This window comes from Monodelphis domestica, chromosome 7 (genome assembly GCF_027887165.1).
Source record: "Monodelphis domestica isolate mMonDom1 chromosome 7, mMonDom1.pri, whole genome shotgun sequence".
Lineage (NCBI taxonomy): Eukaryota > Metazoa > Chordata > Mammalia > Didelphimorphia > Didelphidae > Monodelphis > Monodelphis domestica.
In genome coordinates, this window is record NC_077233.1 from 239,337,114 (window position 1) to 239,361,402 (window position 24,289).

Genomic DNA, 24,289 nt, shown 5'->3' on the forward strand with positions numbered 1-24,289 from the left:
ACCTAAACTTGTATAGAAACCATTTATTGTTCAATTAATTTCAGTTAAAAAACGCCATACTGTTTCTTTTTTTCCCCATGTTTATTACTACCCAGAATTCCACCAACACCGTCTTACTCTCCAATTAAAGCCATTCCTCATAGCAAATGTGTAAAATTAGAGGGAAAAAGTCAACCCTGGCCAAGAATTAGATAAATATCTAGTTCTATAACCACTAATTCATTACCTCTCTGCCAAGGTATGATAATATTTTAATTTATTCATCTATTTACTATGTACCTTTTTTTTCAGAAGGTATACTCTTAAACCATGATCAGTTAATGATTTGCTCAGAGTTCTGAATTATTTTATTGTTTTGCCCTCACATTGTTACGGTAAACATGTAAATTGTTCTGACTCTACTAACTTTTCTGCATCAAATCTTACAAGACTCTCCACATTTCTCTGAATTAATCAAGTTTCTCATTTCTTATTATGTAATAAAATCCCACTATTTTCATATGAAGGAAAATGTGGTATAATGAATAACATGCAGTCCTTAAAACCAACAAGATCTGGGTGTAAGTCCAGCCTATAATTTATACTGGCTATGTGTCTCTGGGCAAATCATTTGAATTACTTAATGCTCTAAGCATCCATTTAAGATTAAGTTACAGAGAAGGTGCTGACCTACATTTTAGAGGGAGTTACCTATAATTATGAAATCACAGATCCAGTCTCTATCTTTACATTTTCATACCTCAATTTATTCACTAATTCCCCATTTGGAAAGCACTTATTATCTTTTTTCTAATGATTTGCTACAAAAAGAGAGCTATAATAAGTATTCTTGTTCATATAGATCTTTTTTCTGTTGATCTCTTTGGGATGCTTGACAAATAGTGGCGTTGTTGGATCAAAGGATATACACAGGACTTCTGGGTAAGCATGGTGGCAATCTAGAAGCAGGACTCTTCCTCTCCTCAGCAGCCACTGATATAGACTACCTCAAAAGACCAAAAAAACCAAATTCATAAGAACGAAGGGACTCTACAGTAGGACGCATCATTGAAGGTATGTGGAATTTGGGCATTTCCACACTATAAGAGGACGAAAAAGCTCCCACCCAAGCGTGAGTTGATCTACCCTCCCCCACCCCACCTACAGAGCCAGAGTCAGAGCCAGTTCAAGACAAAATCAGCGAGTGAGCAAGGGGCACCTCTGGAGTGAGCAAGGGGCAGCTCTAGGTCTTGGGAGCTGACTAAGAACACCAAAGACCTACCCCTAAGAGCAGATACATCTGAAACCCCAGCAGGCTGGGGAGCACAGACCGTGTGTGCTCTCAGGAAGGTAGCTCAGAGAAGGGCAGCGAACAGCGGAGTCTGCAGAGATTTGCAAGCTTGCCTCAGGCAAAATCCTTGCTCCTTAACTCCATACACAGAGAACCTGCCCATCTCATTCAGATTTCTGACTAAAAAGGGGAAGGAAAAACCTACACAGTGATGGCATATTGTGTCCAGGAGTTATAACCTCCCTCCACCAAAAAACAAAAACAAAAACAAAAAGAAGGCATTGACCCAGAAAAAAGTTTTATGGAGGAAAAATCCCAGGCTACAGAGGAAATAGAGGAGAAAATTCAAACAAAGCCAAAACCTTCCCAAAAAATGGAAATTGTCCACATGCTATTGAAGAATTTAAATTGGATCTTATCAAAAAGATGGAAGTCTTCTGGAAAGAAAAGTGGGAAATAGTTCAAAGAGAAAATAACAGTTTAAAGGACAAGAACTCCCAATTGGAGAAACAGCTAGAAGCCACAAAAAGCAGGACAGACCAAACTGAAAAGGAAAACTTGCAAAACAGCAAGAATTAATAAAGCAAAGTCAAAAGACTGAAAAAATAGAAGAAAACATAAAATATCTCACTGACTAGATGACAGATCAGGAAAACAGATCACGATGAGACAATTTGAGAATCATTGGTCTAACTGAAAAGCCAGAAATAAACAGAAATCTTGACATCATACTACAAGAAATCATCCAAGAAAACTGTCCTGATGTTCTTGAACAAGGGGGCAAAAAAGACATTGAAAGAGTTCATAGAACATCCTCTACACTAAATCCTCAAAAGACAACTCCCAGGAATGTAATTGCCAAATTCAAGAGCTTTCAAGCTAAGGAGAAAATTCTATAAGAAGCCAAAAAGAGACAATTCAGATACCAAGGAGCACCAATCAGGATCACACAAGACCTGCCAGCTTCCACACTAAAGGACCTCAAGTCCTGGAGCATGATATTCAGAAAGGCAAGAGAATTGAGTCTTCAAACAAGGATCACTTATCCATCAAAACTGACTATATACTTCTAGGGGAAAGTATGGGCATTCAACAAAATAGATTTCCAAGTATTTGTAAATAAAAGACCAGAACTAAGTGGAAAGTTTAATACCCAACCACAAAGATCAAGAGAAACACAAAAAAGTAAATAACAAAGAGAGGGAAAGGGAGGAAATTTTTTTTTAATTTAATATATGGGGGAAATGTTATTTGTACCTCAAAAATTGTATTCATTATTATAGTAATTAGAAGAATCATTTACAGGAAGAGATTTGGACATTAAGGGCTATAAGATGATATGCAAAAAAAAACAGAAAAAGGGTGGGGGGAATCAAAGATGGCACCAAGAGATACTTGAAGAAATAAAATAAATAGAATAATCTTTATCACACAAAGAAACACATGGGAAGGGGAGGGGAAGAATATTCTTATAAGAAGGAGAGGAAGAGAGTGCTAATAGGTAATACTTAAACCTTACTCACAGTGAAATCAATTCTGAGAGGCAAGAGCGTCCAGATCCATTGGGGTCTTGAATTCTATCTTATCCTACAGGGTAAGTGAAAAGGGAAAATTAAGGGGGTAGCGGGGAGGAAGTACAAAAAGAGAGGGAAAGAGAGGGGGAGGAAACTTAACAGACACTAAAAAAACAAGAAGGGAACAAAAATGGAGGGGCAATAAAGGGAAGCATATTAAGGGAGGGGATTAGGGAGAATGATTAAAAGTAAACCACTGGTTTAAAAGGATATAGCAAAAGAAGAATGGACAGAACCAGGAGAGGATATCAAAATGCTAGAAAATACACAAGTGATAATCATAACTTTGAATGTGAATGGGATGAACTCACCCATAAAACAAAAACAAATAGAGTGGATTAGAATCCAAAATCTTACCATATGTTGTCTACAAGAAATACACCTGAGGCAGGTAGATACTCACAGGGTTGGAATTAAAGGTTGAGGTTTTTGATAGAAAGAAGGCAGGAGTTGCAATCATGATATCTGACAAAACCAAAGTAAAAATAGATCTGATTATAAGGGATAGGGAAGATAAATACATCCTGATAAAAAGGAGTATAGACAATGGGGAAATATCAGTAATCAGCATATATACACCAAATGGTATAGCATCCAAATTTCTAAAGGAGAAACTAGTGGAAATGAAGGAGGAAATAGATAGTAAAACTATACTAGTGTATACTATCAAATTTAGACAAATAAAATAAAATAAATAAATAAGAAAGAGGTAATATATGTCAATGAAATCTTAGGAAAATTAGAGTTAATAGATATATGGAGAAAAATAAATAGAAACAAAAAGGAAAACATCTTCTTTTCAGCAGCACAAGGTACATTCACAAAGATTGACCATGTACTAGGTCATAAAAACATGGCAAAAAAAAATACAGGAAAGCAGAAATATCAAATGCAACCTATTCTACCAAATTCCTTTTACTACACAAATATGGTTCTGATTCCAAAGCCAGGCAGGTCAAAAGCAGAGAAAGACAACTATAGACCAATCTCCTTAATGAATATAGATGCAAAAATCTTAAATAGGATTCTAGCAAAAAGACTCCAGCAAGTCATCACGAGGGCTATTCACTATGACCAGGTAGGATTCATACTAGGAATGCAAGGATGGTTCAATATTAGGAAAACCAGGGGGCAGCTGGGTGGCTCAGTGGATTGAGAGCCAGGCCTAGAGACGGGAGGTCCTAGGTTCAAATCTGGCCTCAGACACTTCCCAGCTGTGTGACCCTGGGCAAGTCACTTGACCCCCATTGCCTATCTCTTACCACTCTTCTGCCTTGGAGCCAATACACAGTATTGACTCCAAGACGGAAGGTAAGGGTTTAGAAAAAAAATTAGGAAAACCATACATGTAATTGATCATATTAACAAGGAAACTGACAAAAATCACATTACTTTGACAAAATACAATACCCATTCCTATTGAAAACACTAGAAAGCATAGGAATAGAAGGGCCTTTCCTAAAAATAATAAATAGTATATATCTAAAACCATCAGCAAACATCATCTGCAATGGGGATAAAATAGGAGCCTTCCCAATAAGATCAGGAGTGAAACAAGGATGCCCCTTATCAACTTTATTATTCAACATTGTACTAGAAACACTAGCAGTAGCAATTAGAGAAGAAAAAGAAATTGAAGGCATTAAAATAGGCAAGAAGAAGACCAAGTTATTGCTCTTTGCGGATGACATGATGGTCTACTTAAAGAATCCTAGAGATACAACCAAAAAGCTAATCGAAATAATCAATAACTTTAGCAAAGTTGCAGGATACAAAATAAACCCGCATAAGTCATTAGCATTTCTATATATCTCCAAGACATCTCAGTAGCAAGAATTAGAAAGAGAAATTCCATTTAAAATCACCCTAGACAATATAAAATATTCAGGAATCTCTCTGCCCAGACAAACACAGGAACTATATGAACACAACTACAAAACATTCTCCACACAATTAAAACTAGATCTAAACAATTGGAAAAACATTGATTGCTCATGGGTAGGACAAGCTAACATAATAAATATGACAATCCTACCCCAATTAATTAATTTATTTAGTGCCATACCCATTGAACTACCAAAAAAACCTTTTTACTGAATTAGAAAAAAACCATAACTAAGTTCATTTGGAAGAACAAAAGATCAAGGTTATCCAGGGAAATCATGGAAAAAAAATGCGAAGGAAGGAGGACTTGTAGTCCCAGATCTCAAACTATACTATAAAGTAGTGGCCATCAAAACAATTTGGTACTGGCTAAGAGACAGAAAGGAGGATCAGTGGAATAGATTTGGGGTAAATGACCTCAGCAAGACAGTCTATGATAAACCCAAAGATTCCAGTTTTTAAGACCAAAACCCACTATTTGATAAAAAAAAAAACTGCTGGGAAAATTGGAAGACATTGTGGGAGAGATTAGGTTTGGATCAATATCTCAAGATAAACTCAGAATGGGTGAATCACTTGCATATAAAGGAGGAAACTTATTTCTTGATGTCTTTGGGAGTTATTAGCTTCCACTTGTCCAATTCTAATTTGCCAGTTCTCTTCTTCAGTAAAGTCTTGTATATCTTTTTTACCATTTGGCCAATTTTGGTTTTAAGGAATTATTTTCCTTTTTATGCTTCTTTTTGTGGCCTACCAAGTTTACCAATAGTTTACCAAACTGTTAGTTCTCTCTTCATATTTTTTCTTTCATAATTCTCATTCTTTTCTCAATTTTTCCTCTATTGCTCTTGTTTTATCTTTTAAATCTTCTTTTGCTCTTTTTAAACCCTTTTTTCAATTCTTTTAGGAATTCTTGTGAGGCTTATGTCTCAAAGGTGTCTGTTTATCTCTAAATCATAATGTATAATCTTTTGAATACAGGCATACCTTGTTTTATTTGTACTTTGCCTTATTGTACTCTGTAGATACTATGCTTTTTTTCAAATTGAAGGTTTATGGCAATCTTGAGTCAAGCAAGTCGATCAGCACCATTTTTCTAACAGCTTAAGTTCACATCATGACTCCATGTGATATTTTGACAATTCTTGCAATATCACTTGTTTTCATGATCATTATTGATATATTTGCCATGATGGCCTGAGATCATTGATATTTTAATATTACCATTGTTATTATTTTGGGGTACCACAAACTGTGTCTATATTAAGACTACAAATTTAATAGTTAAATGTTGTGTGTATTCTTACTGATCCACCAACTATTTTTCAGTCTCTCCCTCTCACCTGGCCCAGAGTCAAAACACTATTGAAATTAGACCAATTAATAACCCTATAATGGCCTCTAAGTGTCCAAGTGAAAGTGTCCAGTTGATGTGGAGAACCTCATTATTGTCTTATTTTGAGAAACTGTCACAGCCACCCCAACCCTCAGCAACCACTACCCTGATCAGTCAGCAGCCATTACCATTAAAGAAAGACACTCTACCAGCAAATAGAGTATAATTAGCTCAAAGTTCAGATGATGGTTAGCAACTTTTAATAATAAAGTATTTAATTAAGGTGTATAGATTTTTAGAAATAATACTATTGCACATTTAAAATACTACAGTGTGGTGTAAACATAACTTTTATATACACTGGAAAACTAAAAAATTCAGGTGACTTGCTTCAATGTGACATTTAATATACTATGGTGTTATGGAACCAATCTGTAATATCTTCAAGGTATGTTAATATATTTTAGGCTTTTCCCTATTATCTATTCAATATTTTGAATCAATAATAATTAGGGGTATTTGTCTTTTTTCCTGCTTTATCTCTCCCCAATTTAGTATCAGAACTATATTTATTTTATAAAAGAAACTTGGTAGGATATCTTCTTTCTATATTTTCCAAAATAACTAAAAGACATTGGAATTAATTATTCTTTGGATGTTTGACAGAATTCATTTGTAAATCCATTTAAACCTATTTTGCTTCCCTTAGGAGTTCATTCATGATTCATTCAATTTCTTGTCTGAAATTGGGTTAATAGATCCCTCTATTTCTTGTTCTATCAATCTTGATATTTTATAATTTTGTGACTATTCTTCTATTTCCAAGTTATCAAGTTTGGAATAATGTAATTGGGCAAAACAGTTTCTATTTCTTTTATTAGTTCTTCATCCATTTAATTTCTGCTTTTTTGTTTTCTATATATTGACAGTTTGGTTTTCCATTATTTGAAGGGAATAAAATTAGCTAATTATTTGTCTATTTTAGTAGTCTTTTCCAAAAATCCTCTATCAGATCAGTGTTGCTTCTTGAGATGGAACACTTCTCCCATAGAGTCCTAGACACTCAACACCTTTTTTCCTTCAACAATGATTCAGTCAGGCTTTTGCTTTAATAAGAGGACATAAGTAAGTGTGATTGATTAAGTCCAAATCCAAAATCATCAACACAGGATAAAGAAAGGCAAATGATGGTGTTGGAACCCAGTATGGTATAGTATAAAGAATGACTCACTATCTCTATGACCTTGGGTCAGAAATTTCAATTTCTTCACCTGGAAAAAAAGAGAATTGAACTAGATAACTTCTAGAGCTTCTAGAGCTCTTTCTCTTTTCTATATATGTTCCATTATATAAGATATTTAAATTCTCAAGAATTGTTTCCTCATTTGTAAAATAGAGGCTAATTCACTATCTATTGCCCACAATTATCACAAGGAAAGTATTTTGCAAAACTTGAGATGTTATTTATATGAGAAATTACATGGCAGAGAAAATAAAGAGCTGCTCTTGAGACAAAGTTTTGGATTCAATTTCTTCCTCTGACATATGCTGCCTATTAAGACTCTGATTAAGTAATTTATATCCTCCATACCTCCAATAATTAACTAATCTAGAAATTCTTAACCTTTTTGTGTCATTGACCCTTTTGGCAGGTTTTGTGAAGTGAAAACTTTGAAATCCTTTTCAAAATAATTTTACATACATAAAACACAAAGGATTGCAAAGACCAATTGTACTGAAATATAACTATCAAAATATTTTGAAAATAAAATTCACAAATAAGCAGAACTGGGAGAACATTATACACTAACTGAAATATTGTGGAACAATCAAATGTAATAGACTTTGCTACTAACAGCAGTACATGATCCAGGACAATTCTGAGAAACTTATGAAAAAGAATACTATCCACCTCCAGAAAAAGAACTGTTGGAGTAGAAATGCAGAAGAAAAACATTGATCTACTACTTGTTTATTTGGGTATATGATTTGGGGTTTTGGTTTTAAAAGATTACTCTCTTACAAAAATGAATAATATGGAAGTAAGTATCGAGTGATAATTCACATATAACTCAGTGGACTTGTTTGTCAACTCCAGGAGGGGAGGATGCAAGAGGGATGTGAGAGAACATGAATCATGTAACTTTGGAAAATGCATATGTAAATTTGTTATTGAAATAAGATAAAGATCAAAATTAAAATTAAAAATCAAATTCACAGACTTTATATGAAAAAATACAGATAGTCCCTGCCCTTAAGGAGCTTATAGACTAATGGGAAGACAATGCCTCCATAAGTGAGTAAATACAGTATATATACAGAGTAGATGGAAGGTAGCCTTACAGCAGGCATTACTAGCAAAGGTGGTATTTGATATGAATCTTTTTTAAAAATTCAGGGATTTTAAAAAGCAGAGATAAAGAAGAAGGAAACTCCAAGACTAGAGAATAGTAAATGCACTATTCAAAAATTCAGTGGCAAATATTAATAGTGCCATTTGTTTTTGATCAATAGTAATGTAGAATTGCTGAAAAGGTGTTGGGATCTAACCAAAGAACTTTTGCCTAAAGTGAGGATTTGTTGACCTGCGTAATTTTGTGTAAGTTACTTAACGTAATTATGTTTCCTAGTCTTTAAAATAGGAATATCAAAATGTCCCTCTCCTGACTTGAAGGTCATTTGTGACAGTGAAATAACAGTAGTGGCATCCTTGGCTCTTTTAGGAGTTATATCCACTCAGAGAACTCAATAATATGTTCGAGAATTCAGTTCAAAAAATATTTACTGAAGACCAACTAAAAGAAAAATGCTATAAGTAATGAAACTTCAAAGACAAGCAATAAACAATCCTTGCCTTCAAAAAGTTTAGAATCTAATAGGTTTGTGAAATATTACACAGAAAAAAAATAGATTTCAAGGTTGAGTCGGAAAGCGCATGAAAGGTGATAGGTACAATTAAAGTTCATAAAAAAAGAGGTATTTTAATAAATAGGGTACATGGAATGGACTGGGTTGGGATTTGAGGTAGGAGAGGAAGAAGTGACAAAACATGCCATTATTTGTTTTGCCACTACTAGAGGTATACATGGATGTGGGCAATCATTCAATGTCTTCTTGAGCCCATAGTCAGACTTTCTCACCCTCCCTGCGTAAGGTGAGAAAGAGAATTCTCAGTTTTCAAAATTGGAATGTATTATCAGTCAACTTCTCTACTTTCTAGGTGCTTCTGAGTCCATGAGATAAGGAAAAATCATATCCTTATTTTATACCTGTAAATAGCTCCCCCATTCTCTGAGAAACCTAGTCTTCAAGTCCTGGAGTTATCTTTGGTGCCTCTTTCTCCCTTGGCCCTAAATGTGGGTGTTGCCAAGTCCTGTTGTTTCTTACTTCCCGATATCTCTTGCATCTGTGTCCTTTTCTTTCCATTCCCATGACCCAAGTTCAGTCTCTGATTACCTCATGCTTGAACTTTAAAAAATAGCCTCTTCACCAGTCTCAGCGCCTCCAATCCTCCAATCTCCCCCTTCTCAACTCCATCCTACATAATGCCACCAGATTCACTTTAATGTGTGGTTCTAATAAAATTATTTCATTTCTCAGATAGCATCACATGAGCTGAGATGTCCCACAAATCCTGCCAAGAAGCTGTAAACACTCAAAAGAACATAAAAACAAGAACTGGTTGATTGGTATGGAGCCACCTTTCAGATAATTGCTTAGATTCACAATTATGAGAAAACTCCTCGCTTAGGTTTTTAGATACAACCCAGGTCCTTGGTGGGACAGGAAGGGCAGGTAGTTCAGATTCCCAGTCATGCAGGATGAGATTTCAACAATGCTCATTTTCCACAATCACTGCTTTCTTTAGAATCTTCACAGAAAATAGCAAAACTTGACCCGAAGTTACCCTGAGGGATTAAAATACTATTGTGATTTGCTTTCCCCCAGTGAGCAAACAGAATGAATCATGGGTAAAGCCATGCAGACCAGAGTGGACTATGGGTAAAAAGAGATCAGTTTCTTAGAAATGACAGGGCAACAATTGCCCAGATAAATGATTTCTTCCTTAGTAACTAATCAAGATAAAAAGTATTCCTGACAACCCCTATCCCCTTTGCTTACCTTTGCTTATCTTATTTACCTACCTTGCTTACTTAATATAATAACTAGCTCACTATCTATAGCTACATTATACTATATTCTCCTGTAATAAAGCTTGCTTCCTCTCAATGGAGTCAGTTTGAGCTGTCAATCAATTCTTTGGATGAGACTCCTGTTAGCCTTGGCCACATCAATTTTCATTGCCTACTGCATAAAGATAAAACTCACTGGTCTTAAATTCAAGAGTCTCCACAAAAATTGGAAAATGAGGGGTGTCCCTTGATTGGGAAAGGGCTGAACAAATTGTGGTAAATGATGGTGATGAAATATTATTGTACTATAAGGAATGGTAAACTACTTGATTTCCATACAAGCTAGAAAGACTTCTACGAACTGATGTGAAGAACATTGAGCAGAACCAGGAGAACATTGTACACAGAGACTGAAACATTGTGGGACCATCATACGTGATTGACTTTGCTACTGATCCAATGCAATGATCCAGGACAATCCTGAAGAACTTATGAGAAGGAATGCTATCCTCATCAAGAGAAAGAACTGTGGGAGTAGAAACACAGAAGGAAAACATTTGATTTTTCACTTGTTTATATGGGTATTAGATCTGGGGTTTTGGTTTTTTAAAAGATTGTCACAAAATTGATTAATATAGAAATAGGTATTGAGTGATAATAAATGTATAACCCAGTGGAATTGCATGTTGGCTCTGGGAGCGGGGAAGGGAAGTGGGGAGGAAAAGAATAATGAATCATGTAACCATGGAAAAATACTTAAATAATTTTTTTAAGTCTCCACAGTCTGGCCTCAATTTACCATTCAATCTTCATACTCTATTATTGTTATCATTATAAAATTTTTTCAGTCACATCAGACATTTTCTGACCCTAATTTGGGGTTTTCTTGGCAAAGATACTGGAGTAGTTTGCTATTTCCTTCTCCGACTCATTGTACAGATGAGGAAACTGGGGCAAACAGGGTTAAGTGACTTGTCCAGAGTTACACAGTTAGAAAGTGTCTGAGGCCAGATTTGAACTCATGAAGGTGAGTCTTCCTGACTCCAGGCCTGGTGCTCTATCTACTGTACCACCTAGCTGCTTCTATTATTCCCCTTTATCAGTGATGGTGAATGTTTTAGAGACCAAGTATCCAAATTGCACCTTCATATCACATGTGAGCCACCCCCCTTACCCCATACAGGGGAGGGAGGTAGCACTCTCATTGGGCTGCTGGGCAGAGGGACAGGTAATGGGAGAAATGTCCTCAGGTACAATGGGAGCAGCCCCTCTGGCACATAGTGCCATAGGTTTGCCAACATGGTCTTATTGAATTCAGTTCAAGTCAACCAGCATTTAATAAGAACCTACAGCTCTTTGATAGACACTAGACGAGGTACTGAGGATATTAAGACAAAAATAGGGAAATAGTCTACTTTTGAGGGGGGTTATATTTTACAGGGAACAAACAATTTCACTGATGTGGTAATATAGCACATAGAGAATATTACAACCCTAATGACCAAGATCAGGAAAGATCTTTTATAGGAAGTACCATGAAAATTGAACATTTAATGAATTTAAGAATTCCAAAGGTCAACTAGTGGTTCAGTGGATAGAATGCCAGGCCTGGAATTGGGAAGACTCACCCTGCTTAGTTCAAATCTGTCCTCAGACACTTACTAGCTATGTGCCCCTCAGTTTCTTCATCTATAAAATTAGCTGGAGAAAAAAATGGCAAACCATTCCAGTATCTGAGCCAAGAAAATCCTAAATGGGGTCACAAAGAGTGGGAACATAAAGCATGGAGGGAAAGAGCGAAAGCATTCCAGGCATAAAGGGACAGGTTGTGGGAGATGTGCAATAGCAGATTGTAGAAAAGAAAAACCAAGAAGTCCAGAGTCTCTGGAAGGTTTGGTGAATAAAAGGGAACAGTATTTTTCTCTCTAGTCAAACTGGACTAACTCATTCTTTTTGGAAAATTTTATTTAATTTAGAATATTTTTCCTTGGTTACAAGATTCATGTTCTTTCCCTCCCCTCCCCCAATCCCCTTCTGTAGTTGACACACAATTCCACTGGGTTTTACATGTGTCCTTGATCAGAGCCTATTTCCATGTTGTTGATATTTGCACTAGGCATGATCATTTAGAGTCTACATCCCCAATCATATCCCCATCAACCATGTGATCAAGCAGTTATTTTTCTTCTGTGTTTCTACTCCCACAGTTCTTCCTCTGGATGTGGATAGTGTTCTTTCTCATGAATCATTCTTGCCTGTATAAGTCTTATTCTTATTCTTATGCTTTTGTTAGAGAAAAAAGGTCCATATTTCCCACCTCTGTCATTTGAAATCCTAAATCATCCTACAAGGCCCTATTCAAATGATAGCCACTCCCCAAAGTTTTCACTGATGTTGCTTTCCTTTGACTATCCACAGCTTTTTATTTTTTCCCAATGGGGCTTTCACTCTAATGTGTAGCTGTCCTATAAAACTGTAAACTTAGTGAAGGAAAGAAATTGAGTCTTACTTAGTTTTGCATCCTCCTATGTTGTTGTTTGGTGGTTTTCAGTTGTATATGACTCTTCCTGACCCCATTTGAATTTTTCTTGGCAAAAATACTAGAACGTTATGCTATTTCCTTCACCAGCTCACTTTACAGATGAGGAAACTGAGGCAACAGTTAAGTGACTTGCCTAGAGTCACATAACAAATAAGTGTCTAAGGCCAAATTTGAATTCAGAAAGATAAATCATTCTGACTCCAAGTCCAGTACTCTATCCCCTGCTAACATTATTCCCATTTTACAGATTAAAAAAAAACTGAAGTAGGTGGCAGTTAAGTAACTTACATGGGGTCTAATGGCTAGTAAGTGACTGAAGCCACATTTTAAATCAAGCTTTTCTGACTCCAGACACAATGCTGTATCCACTGTGTCACTTAGCTGAGAAGAATATGATTTGAAACTTAAAAAGATAAGCTGTAGTCAGGTTGAGGTCTCTAAATATCAAGCTGAGAAGTCTGAGTAAGGAGTCTATGAACTCTGTTTTAATATCCACATTCAATTTAACTAGTCTCTTTTGTGATTCTATTTCCATACATTTAAAAATACTTTTTCCTTTAACTATGTTATCATTATAGGAAAGGTGCTAGTGAAGGACAGGGCATCTAAGTGACACAGTGGGAAAAGTGCTGGACTTGGAGTCAACAATACTCATCTTCCTGAGTTCAAATCTAGCCTTAGACATTTACTAGTTGTGTGACCCTGGGCAAGTCATTTAACTCTGTTGGCTTCAGTTTCCTCATCTGTAAATAAACTGGAGAGGGAAATGGTAAACCACTCCAGTGTCTTTGCCATGAAAACCCCAAATGAGGTCATGAAAAATAGGACACAGGGGGCAGCTGGGTAGCTCACTGGATTGAGAACCAGACCTAGAGATGGGAGGTCCTAGGTTCAAATCTGACCTCAGATACTTCCCAGCTGTGTGACCCTGGGCAAGTCACTTGACCCCCATTGCCTAGCCCTTACCACTCTTCTGCCTTGGAGCCAATACACAGTATTGACTCCAAGATGGAAGGTAAGGGTTTAAAAAAAAAAAGAAAGAAAGAAAAATAGGACACAACTGAACAACAAAAATAATGGTATCTCAGTTATTCTGAGTATGAAATAATATTTGTAAACTTCTTTGCAAAATTCATATTGATATGTAAACATTATAATAATTATTGTTTATTTGATAAGATACAGAAAATATATGAATTTAGAGTCATAAATCTGTAGAGAGAGAGATCTTATTCTGACAATCCCATTTGAATTCTAGGCAAAGCAAGTACCTTACAGAAAATATGTGATTGATTTACCACCACTACTTGGCATAAGTACAATTTTTATATTAGTTGGTAGTATTCTCCATATTTTAATAATTTTATTATGAGACACACAACTGCCTACTCTGCCTTTGTGAAGGATTAACTCTGTTCTATAGCTAGCATTTAAAAAAATATTTAAGTGAATCTGTGATTTCATCAATGTGAATACACTCTCCTTTAATATCTTATGTTGTGTGAAAATTATACATATCCTATAAATTTTTCCTAGAATACCCACTCAGCATACTGGAAGCCTTTGGATAGCTTTATTAGTAGCAACTGGCCATTGCACATAATTTTTGTCCTGCCACTGGACTTCGATGACTCTGGAAGAGAGAGCGAGGTTGATGACTTTGGGTGGTTCTACCTCACATAAATCCAACTCATGAGTAAGTCAAGGCTAATGTCATTGATCTTCTTCCAAACAAAGGAATTGTTTCACATGAATGGCCGAGTCCCAATAAGCAGCCGTCCTCACTTAGAACCATGCAGGACGTACATATCTGTCCAAGGACATCGCTGGAAATCTAAAAAGGTTCCAGGAAGCAACTGGAATGTTCCCTTTTCTGCAATCCCTCATTTTTGGCAGATTTCTCAAGTTTTGAACTCTGGCACCCATTCTACTGTTGTCTTAGTTCCTTGGATCACAGAATGCCATGGTCCTTCTGGTAAAGATTCAGCCTAACCTTTATATTACATCTTTTCTAAGCTCTTCTGCCAGTAGAGAGACATTGAGATTTAATGAACGGAACATTATACATCCCCATTCAACTGGGAGACAAGGGATTTAATGTGAATCCTGCATCTTTCACTTACTATCAGTGTCCTTGGCCAAATCACTTAACATCTATGAGTTTCTGTTTCCTCCCTTAAAGGGAGGAGGGTGCCAAATAGCCTCTAAGGTCCATCTCAGCTCTATAGCGATAACCATGGGAGCCCCAGAGCCCAGTAAGGATTGCCCTTCCCTGTCTGGAGGATTCATTTAATCATTGGCATATTTATGTTGGTACCATGATATACTTTATTTGTTTCTCTGTTGTTCCTCTAAATAGATGATCAACTCCCCTCCTTTTCCAAGCATACATACCCTCAATGGTGGTCTTAAAAACATATATTTAGAAATTACTACTATTGACATAGCCTTTACACTGTTTTCCTTGAAATGGCTTTATGATAGATTGAGTTATTTAAAAAGCACTGCTGAGAAAAATACCTAGACCCTTTAGTCATGAATGCTTATTATTACCTTGGCAAAATGTTGCTTTCCCAACTTCCTTTAATATCTCACATGATCATGCTTTAAAGTTCGCAAAATACTTTCTTCTCAAAACCTTCTGTGTGAGGTAATGCAACTATTATTATTCCTACTTCATGTATTAGGAAACTAAAGTTTGGAGATAGGATTGCATGAATAAAATGGCAGAACATCAAATCAAATTTAGGGACTTCTGATTCTAAGGTCGATCATCTTTCCACTCTACCAGGCCATTCCTACTGTGCTCCTGTGTGGCAATTCTGCTCATCATCTCTAATAAACTGTTTGAAACCACTCCACAAAGAAGGCTACCATCGAGCAGCTTAAACTTTCCCACAGCAGCAATAATATGATTGGGGGGTAGGCTGTTCATGGAAAACTCAGCATCAATATCAATCACAAATGAGGGTCTTTCACATGTAAAACCCAGTGGAATTGCATATCAGCTATAGGGGTTCGGGGGAGAGGAGGAAAGAACATGAATCTTGTAACCATGGGAAAATATTCTAAATTAACTAATTAAATAAACATTTCTAAAAACAAACAAACAAAAAAAACAAATGGGGGTCCTTAACCTCTATCATGGACCCATAGAACTACTAGAAATCAGAAAGGGGCCCAAAAAGATCTTTATCAATCAGTCAGCAAACATTTATTAAATTTTCCCCATGTTTCAAGACAGTGTGCTAAGTGCTGAGGGAATAAAGGCAAAAATAAAATGATCCCTACAAATAAGGATCTTATAGTCTATTGGGGGGGGGGGGTGGAGATAATCCATACACATACAAATCCAAAGAAAATATAGGCAAAAAAAAGTGCAAGGCAATTTCTGGGGGCAATGCTAGCTCCCAGAAGGATTAAGGAAAAGCCTTCAGTAGAAGGTAGTGGTTGAATTGACCTGTGAAGGAAGCCAAGAATTCTAAGTGGTGGAGGTAAAGAGCCATATCAAAGAAACAAGATCAAAGAAGCAACAGTAAACTTTTATTAGTATTTAAAATAGTAAAATTGTACCCTAAATCATAAATATTTTGAAGTAGAAGGAATCTCAGAGATCATCTCATCAAGGCTTTTGCCCTTCTTTTATCTTGGTATAAATTAGCAAACTAGGACCCTCAGAAGTTAAGAAATTTCCAGGGTCGCAGAGCTAGTTAGCAGTACAATGATAACCAAGTCAACTTCTCACCATGAATTGATTAAAGAACTAGAACTAGAACCCCTCTCTCCTGATTCCAATTCCTTATCACCCAAAGACCACAAAGGAATAACCATTAAAATATTTTATTTGAATCTTCACATCATCTTTTTTTCCCCTCATAGTATTTCAATTTAACATGTACATAATAGTTCTTGGTAACCATAAACTGCTTATTGCTTTTCCAATTTCCTACCAATTATTCCCAATGTTTCATAATTTGTATCTTCCGTTCCAAACCTGACACTTTGCCTAATATTTTTGATATCTTCCCTTGAAATCCTTGATATCTTAACTTGATACTTTCCCTGATATCTTTGATATATTCCATCAATATTTCCCCTTCCAGGCTTGATTTCTTCCCTTGTATTAGGGGATTATTTAAGTGAGAGATGATAATTTCAGATCAGATCTGCCAATCTCCTCCCTCTTTCCTGTTTCCTCCTTTTTCCTCCCTCCTTTTCCCTCCTCCCAAGTCTTCCCTTCCCCTCCCTAGTTGATTCCTCTGTTGGTCTGACTGAAATCAGTTCAGAGTGAGTATCTTGGTATATCAGACAAATTACTTCTCTAAGATTAAGAAAGGGTTTTATTTAAGAGAAGGGGAAAGGTAAAGAAGTTGAGGGGAGAGAGGGGTGGAGTTTTATCCTAAATCAATTCCTAAATTAGCAGGGGAGGTGGAATAGAATTCAGATTTGGGAAAACTGGTCAACAGGTCTTGAAGATTCGGTCACTGTAATAGTGTAGGGAGAAACCAGAAAGCAAGACTTTTTGCCTTGCCTCCTTTCTGTCTCAAGGGCAAAGAGACCAGATTTTTCAGCTTGTCTGTTCCTTTTAACAGTCTTTCCTGGTCACCATTCCAATTAGAATGTTCTCCTTGATTGTTCAGCAGTTCAGCAGTCCTGGCTTCTCCAGCAATGCTGCAGACTTTTCCCATTTTCTCTCCTCCACAACATTCCACCCTTGTGTCTGATTCATCTCAGCATCTTTCTCTCATATCTTCGATAACTTCCCTTCCAAGATTGATACCTTCCTGAACATCTTTGATATCTCCTCTTGATATCTTCAATATTCCCTTCCAAACATCCTAAATTAATACTGAAAGTCTCAAGTCTACATTCTTATTTGATTATAAGAGTTTAGCTTTTTTCTTTTTCACATGAGCCTTTTTAAAGTTGGGTAAAATGTTGGGTAAGAGGAGGAAGTAAATTCTAAATCCAATAGTTCTTAAAGGAAAATGCCCCACATCTCAAATTTCAAACTTAGGGTGCCAAGGGCATCCCAGTTTATGCTGTTTGGGAGGAACCTCCCAGTGCGTGAGGTTACAGATGATTCCTTAGGCTGTAATCAAAACTTGTTTATGCCAAAAGGATTTGCATGACTGTTCGTCCAAACCATTCAGAACTGAATTAAATTTAGACTTCCTACCCTGGGTGGCGGCAGGGGACCTACTCACGTTTAGATGTTTTTCATTTTAATTTCAGAAATGATTAAAATATTATGATGAATTTTGGGCATCTTTTAACAAATTATTTCATTCTATAAGCAGCAGTGCTTAAAAGTGGCCTCAAACTTGACTTTAATGAGTCTGTTTTTAATTAGATAAATGGCTAAGGAGTCAAACCCAGTAAGGAAATGTACATGTGGTGACCTTTAAACCTTAAGTCAAACTCTGAACATATCTATAATATATACATATAAAGCTATACTTATATATGAATTATTAAGTAAAAAAATGGAACATTAGGGACCTTGGGGAATATCTACTCCCACCCAGCATTTCCCACTGAAGAGTAGAGCTGGCCCAGAGAGGTCCAGTGGCTTTCTCAGAACACCCAGATAGATAGTGGCAGATAGCAGACTAGCCAGGTCTCCTTGCTCTTTTCAGAATGGTTTGGCTTCCTTCCTCTGTATTACTTTAGAATGTACACCTGGGCCTACTTCATCCCCATCTGGAGGCTGAACCTTGCCCTGTTCCACATCCAGTCTGGCCCCTCTATGTGGGAAAGAGGAAGACTTGAATCTATGACTTACACTGAAGTCATCCTTGGACTCTGGCTCGGATTCTGGCTCAAATCCCTGGGTTATTGCTATTCTTCTTAACCGAATTGCTGCTTTATTTCCTAATTCTAGGGTAGCCGTCCCTCCAAACTCACTTCACAATTTCCACTCAAACGTGGGTTTAGGGGGGAGAGGGGGACCAGTTGCCTCAAGTTCTAGACTCGGTGGGTCCCATACGCCTAAAACGATAGCTCCAACCTGTGTGCCTCCTTTCCTAGGGAATCGTCATGCATAATTACCATAAGGCAAAGCCCTTTATTGACTTCTTTGACTAGAACATTTTATTTAATGAATTAATTTAGAATATTTTCCCATGATTCCATGATTCACATTCTTTCCCTCCCCTCCTCCCAGCCCTTCCCACATATATTGACTTCTTAAAAACAACATTAATAAAAACCATTTCCTTCCCCCCAATAAAGCCGGGGAACATTTCTCCTTAAAACCACAGAGCATCAGTGGGAAGGGAGGGTCCATAAGGAGAGGCACGGATCTAAGGAATGAATGCATCAGCCAAGGTGTCATACCTCTGGCACTGGGGTGCCCCCATGTCCTTTCTCTTTCGGGGTATCTAAATGATTTTCTCCCTGGCTATAACTATGTGCTAATTCCTCTGGGATCCCTGGGTGAATCGCTCTACAGCCAGATGCCACTGCTGGGACAGAGGAGGAGAGATGGAGGGAAAGAGCAGAGGGAAATCCTGTCCTGACCTTTTTCAGAAGGAAGACTGTAAGATTAGAGGCTGGGGAAGGCTTCCAACAGAAGCTGAGAATTAAACTGAGGCTGGAAGGAAGCTAGAGGAACTAGGAGGTTGAGATGAAGTTGAAGAGAATGGCAGACATGGGGTACAGTCAGGGAAAATGCTTAGACTTGGGATTTTCATGCAAGGAACAACACGGTGGCACCATTTTGCAGCACATTTCGGGGGATTGCAGGTGGGAGTGGGGAATAAGGAATAAGAAAAGTGGAAAGAAAGAGAGGCCATCAAGGACTTCAAAGGACAAAGGGAGGGTTTTATATTTGATGCTGAAGGTAATAGGGAGCCACAAGAGTCTAATAATGAGGGAGATGACAGTCAGAACTGCATTTTAGCAAAATCAGTTTGACCACTGAGTAGAAGATCTATTTCAGTGGGGAGAGATTGAAGTCAGGGAGACCAGAAGGCTATTGTGATAGCCCTGATATGAGGTGAGGATAGTGACAGAGTCAGAGAGGGAGACATATAAAAGAGATGTTGTAGACATATAAATATGAAAGAACATACAGTGCAAATGGAAGGCAGTATCAGATGGAAGACCGTAGCATTAGGGAGGAGACACTCCTAAGTAATGACTTATGGAGATAGCTGCACCAACTCTAATAAAAAGACTTCCTTCTTTCCTTGCAACTAGAGTCTTCCATTTTGTGTCAGCTCCAGGACTTTCCCCTCACATGATTTGGGAACAAATGACGCACCACTTGCCTTAGTTTCATCATTAAGTCCTCCATGACCTTTGTTATATCTTTCAAGGAATTGTTTATTTTTGCAATATGTGGAAGAGAAACCTTCCTGAAGGACATTCTTTAAGGCATTGTTTTCTCTTTCAAATCAAAGGCTTTGTTTTACAGTCAACAAAAATAAATGCAGCTGAATCTCCTGTTCTCTAAAACTTTCAGTTGTGATTGTTAAATAGAGTCTGCTATAGAATATAATTTGTGAAAGCTCACCAATTTCCTCATTATACCTCTACCAAAGATCACATTGATATCTGCATAAATCAATTCTTTAAAATGACCATAGAAATAGAAAGTAGTCATGTAGGTCAGTAATTATATTTTCTTTATTATCTCTTTTTGTTAATGTCTATGACTATTTCTAAATATGATATCTTGATAAAAAATCCCTCAATGCCCTAGAACTGTGTCACCTCCTCTATTTACACTTGACATATTTCAGATACTCTTTGTTTTATTTAGAGCCATTTTGATTGCCTTATATGGTGTTATGTAGGATATTGAGTACCAAAGTAGTGGCTCTATTTCAACTGATGAAGGAAAGAATTTGTTATAGACTGGGGTTTTTTTCATCCTTATCTTCTCACTTAATATCGAAACTAAGAATCGGTTCCAAGGCAGAACAGAAGGGCTAGGCAATTGAGGTTAAGTGACTTGCCCAGGGTCATACACCCAGGAAGTGTCTGAAGCTAGATCTGAACTTTGGAACTCCTGTCTCTAGATTTGGATTTCTATCCATTAAGAAGCTTAGCTGCCCATTGGTTATGGAACCTTGAAAAATCTTTTCCATTTTTCATGAATTTTTTTCTTCCTTCCCATTTTATCCTTAAATACCTTTAGGATGATTTTGCCTTTGGGGGATATAGACTGAGTCCAGGGTGAGACATTGTTTCCTCTAAGTTTGCTTTCCCTTCCACTGTTTCTTGTGTTATGAGGCAATTTTTATGCTCTTCCATAAGATTTTGCAAATGTCATAATCTCAATAAAAATTACCTGTTATTGTCACCTCGCTCAGATTTTAAAGGACACCAGGTGTTTGCTTCCAGAAATTTCTTCTTATTGGGTCCCCTCCTTGTGGTGATTGAATTGCACTAATTAAAATTCATTAGAAAATAATGAAGGTCCTTGCCAATGTCTGTCTGTCCTTTCAGTCATGGCCAGTATTCAAAAACAATTGTTTATTTAAATGGCTCAGGTGGCAGTTGCTACAGTTGCTTATTGTATCTTAATTGTTAATTCTTATTTCTAATTAGTGTTGATTTATAATCTTTGCTCTAAAAAGTTTGTGGTTTGACTATGCACAGATGGCCAATTCAGAAATGGCTCCTGCCTCAGTAACCTTTCACCTTTTATCTGTAAAAGTACAATAAGGGGCAGCTAGGTGGCTCAGTGGATTGAGAGCCAGGACTAGAGATGGGAGGTCCTGGGTTCAAATATGACCTCAGATATGTCCTAGCTGTGTGACCCTGGGCAAGTCACTTGACCCCATTGCCACTCTTCTGTCTTAGAACCAACACACAATACTGATTCCAAGACAGAAGGTGAGGGCTTTTATAAAAAAAAAAAATTCTACACATCAAAAATGTTGAGAAAGTTGTAGTCAACATAAACTAAAATTTATCGTTCCAAGTATGTGTGCAGGTAGCATCATGTTACATTATTCCCAGGATTTCATCTTAGAACTTAATAAGTCAAAATCTTCCAGAGAAAACAGACTAAATATCCTCAGGATGTTTTGCGGGAAGGCCATGTTTAATGATTCTTCAGTGTGTTTCCAACCTTGAGGCCCACTGAAGGAGGAAGGGAAGAAAGGTCACGACTCCTTAGCCTCCGCCTCTAATTCAATCAAAAACATAATGTTTGAAGGGACCGAAAACCAAATCTAACAACAGGACAGAGCTGGGGAACGCCGGATCCACCCTACAAAAGATTTTCATCTGAATCCTTTTAAATAGAAAGAAATAACTGAATCCATTTCCCCGACGTATTCATTCCTTGACACATGAATAAGTATCTTCAACCCTATAATTGAACATTACATAAAACAGTGTGGTACAACAGAAGGAGTGTCGGTTGTAGAATGAAGGAAGGATTACACAGCTCTGGCAAGAGTTTGGGGCAATCTTGTAGAAAAGTTTTGCATCCCCTTCATAACCTTTCAGGTGGTACAGAGGCTAGAGGAAAGTGTCATAAAGTGTCAGGAAAATGTGAGTTTCAAGTCTGGCTCCACTTACTGGCCGCATGACTCTGGGCAAGTCCCTTAACCCTGTTTGCCTCAGTTTCCTTATATGTAAAATGAACTGGAAAAGAAAATTGCAGACCAATCCAGGATCTTTGCCAAGAAAACCCAAATGGGTTTTGGTTTTATATGATTATCTCTTACAAAAATGGAAAGAAATTTTTTGCATGATAATATATGCTGAATTCCTTGCCAGCTCTGAGAGGTGAGGGAAAAGCGAGGGAGGGAGATAATTTGGAACCTATAACTTTAGAAAACTTCTGTGGAAATTTCTTATTACATGTAATTGGTAAAAATAAAATATATTTATGAAAAAAAAAGAAAACCCCAAATGAGGTCACAAAGAATGAGACAAGACAGAAACAAATGAACAACAATAGTTGCAGGAGAACAAACTCTGGTCTATGAGTTTTAGTCTTGGGTTAACCTCCAACTCTAACATATTAGTTTTGTAACCATAATCAAGTCACTTAAGTTCTTAGCCTTAGTTTCCTCACAAGTAACTCAGAAATAATAACATCTATATTACCCATCTCATTTGGCTATTCTGAGGATAATCTTTTGTTTTTGTAATTTTGTAAAGCATTCCACAAATGTGGTTTAATATAATGGAAATTATAAATTATAAAAAATTAATATAATGGGAAAAAAACATAGGCCTATGGCTAGACAAAATTGGGCTGCACTTGGGAGAAATGTTGCCACTAGCAAATCAGAATTTTCATTAAAAAGGAAAATTAACCTATAGTTTCTTCAGAATATTGAGCTTTTCCACGTTAAACTAATTCCTTAAAGGTTTCTAATGCTCTTTCCTTAAAATAAATGCTGTAACTTCAATAATAAAGAGACACCATATTCCTTTATTGAACTATAAGTTTTGGGAGGACAAAGGCCTTACCATTTTCATTTCTGAATCTCCAACTGTCCCTAACAGTAAGTATTGAACTTTTTTTTTTTTAACCAGACCTGAAATTGCATTGTTATAGGGAAATCTTGGAAGAGGAAATTCTGACCATCAAAACAAGTTAATACTCTCTCTGCAATTTATTGTCTTAGAAGGTTCCCTAGGGTACTGAGAGATCAAATGATTCCTCTTGGTTCACAGAGCCAGAATTTTTTTTTTAACCCTTACCTTCCACCTTGGAGTCAATACTGTGTATTGGTTCCAAGGCAGAAGAGTGGTAAGGGCTAGGCAGTGGGGGTCAAGTGACTTGCCCAGGGTCACATAGCTGGGAAGTGTCTGAGTCCAGATTTGAACCTAGGACCTCCCATCTCTAGGCCTGGCTCTCAATCCACTGAGCTACCCAGCTGCCCCCCACAGAACCAGAATTTATCAGAGGTGAGACCCAAACCCAAGTCTTCTTGAATCCAAAGCCTACTCTCCCTCCATTATGCCATGCTGCCTTTTATGACCTAAATAGTATACCCTTATTTTTTAGACATGGAAACTGAGGCCAGAAACTTATTTATGCATGGTCTTAGAGCTGGTAAATGTCTGAACTAAGATTTGATCCCCAATTCTATGTTCTTCCTACATGTTATACATGTGTGAGAAGGGCTGTCTACAAGTCTCCTTTAGATTCTACATGGCTATAGGAATATCACTTGGCCTGAGCTGCCATATCATGTTCTAAAATATTTCTTCCAGCTCATACATAGTTACAATTTTGATGATAATTTTCTGGTGTTTTGGATTGATGTCCTCTTCTACCCTCACTAGCCCCCTTCCAGAGGTGACATGTCATAGGATATAGGTTGTACATGTGTTATCATATAATATAAATTTCCATGTTTATCATGTTGTGAAAGAAGACATATATCACTTTTGCTAGAGAAAAATTCATGAAGGAAATAAAGTGAGGAATGCTATGCTTAAATCTGTTTTTAGAATCCATCATTTCTGGGAGTAGAAACACAGACGAAAAACAATTGTTTGGTCGCATGGATTAATGGGGATATGATTGGGGACATAGAATCTAAACGATCACTCTAATGCACATATTAA

General features: G+C 37.0%; 1 long non-coding RNA gene across 1 annotated transcript in view; it reads right to left on the minus strand.

The window, feature by feature from the left end:
- Positions 1 to 366: 366 nt before the first annotated feature.
- LOC103106320 (uncharacterized) overlaps positions 367 to 24,289 on the minus strand; it is a 40,167-nt gene continuing 16,244 nt past the window's right edge. Inside the window, exons 3-5 of the long non-coding RNA XR_469821.2 lie at positions 3,248 to 3,309; positions 2,794 to 2,857; positions 367 to 982 (exon numbers count right to left, since the gene is read on the minus strand). This is a non-coding gene — a long non-coding RNA (uncharacterized LOC103106320). The remainder of the gene's footprint in view (positions 983 to 2,793; positions 2,858 to 3,247; positions 3,310 to 24,289) is intronic.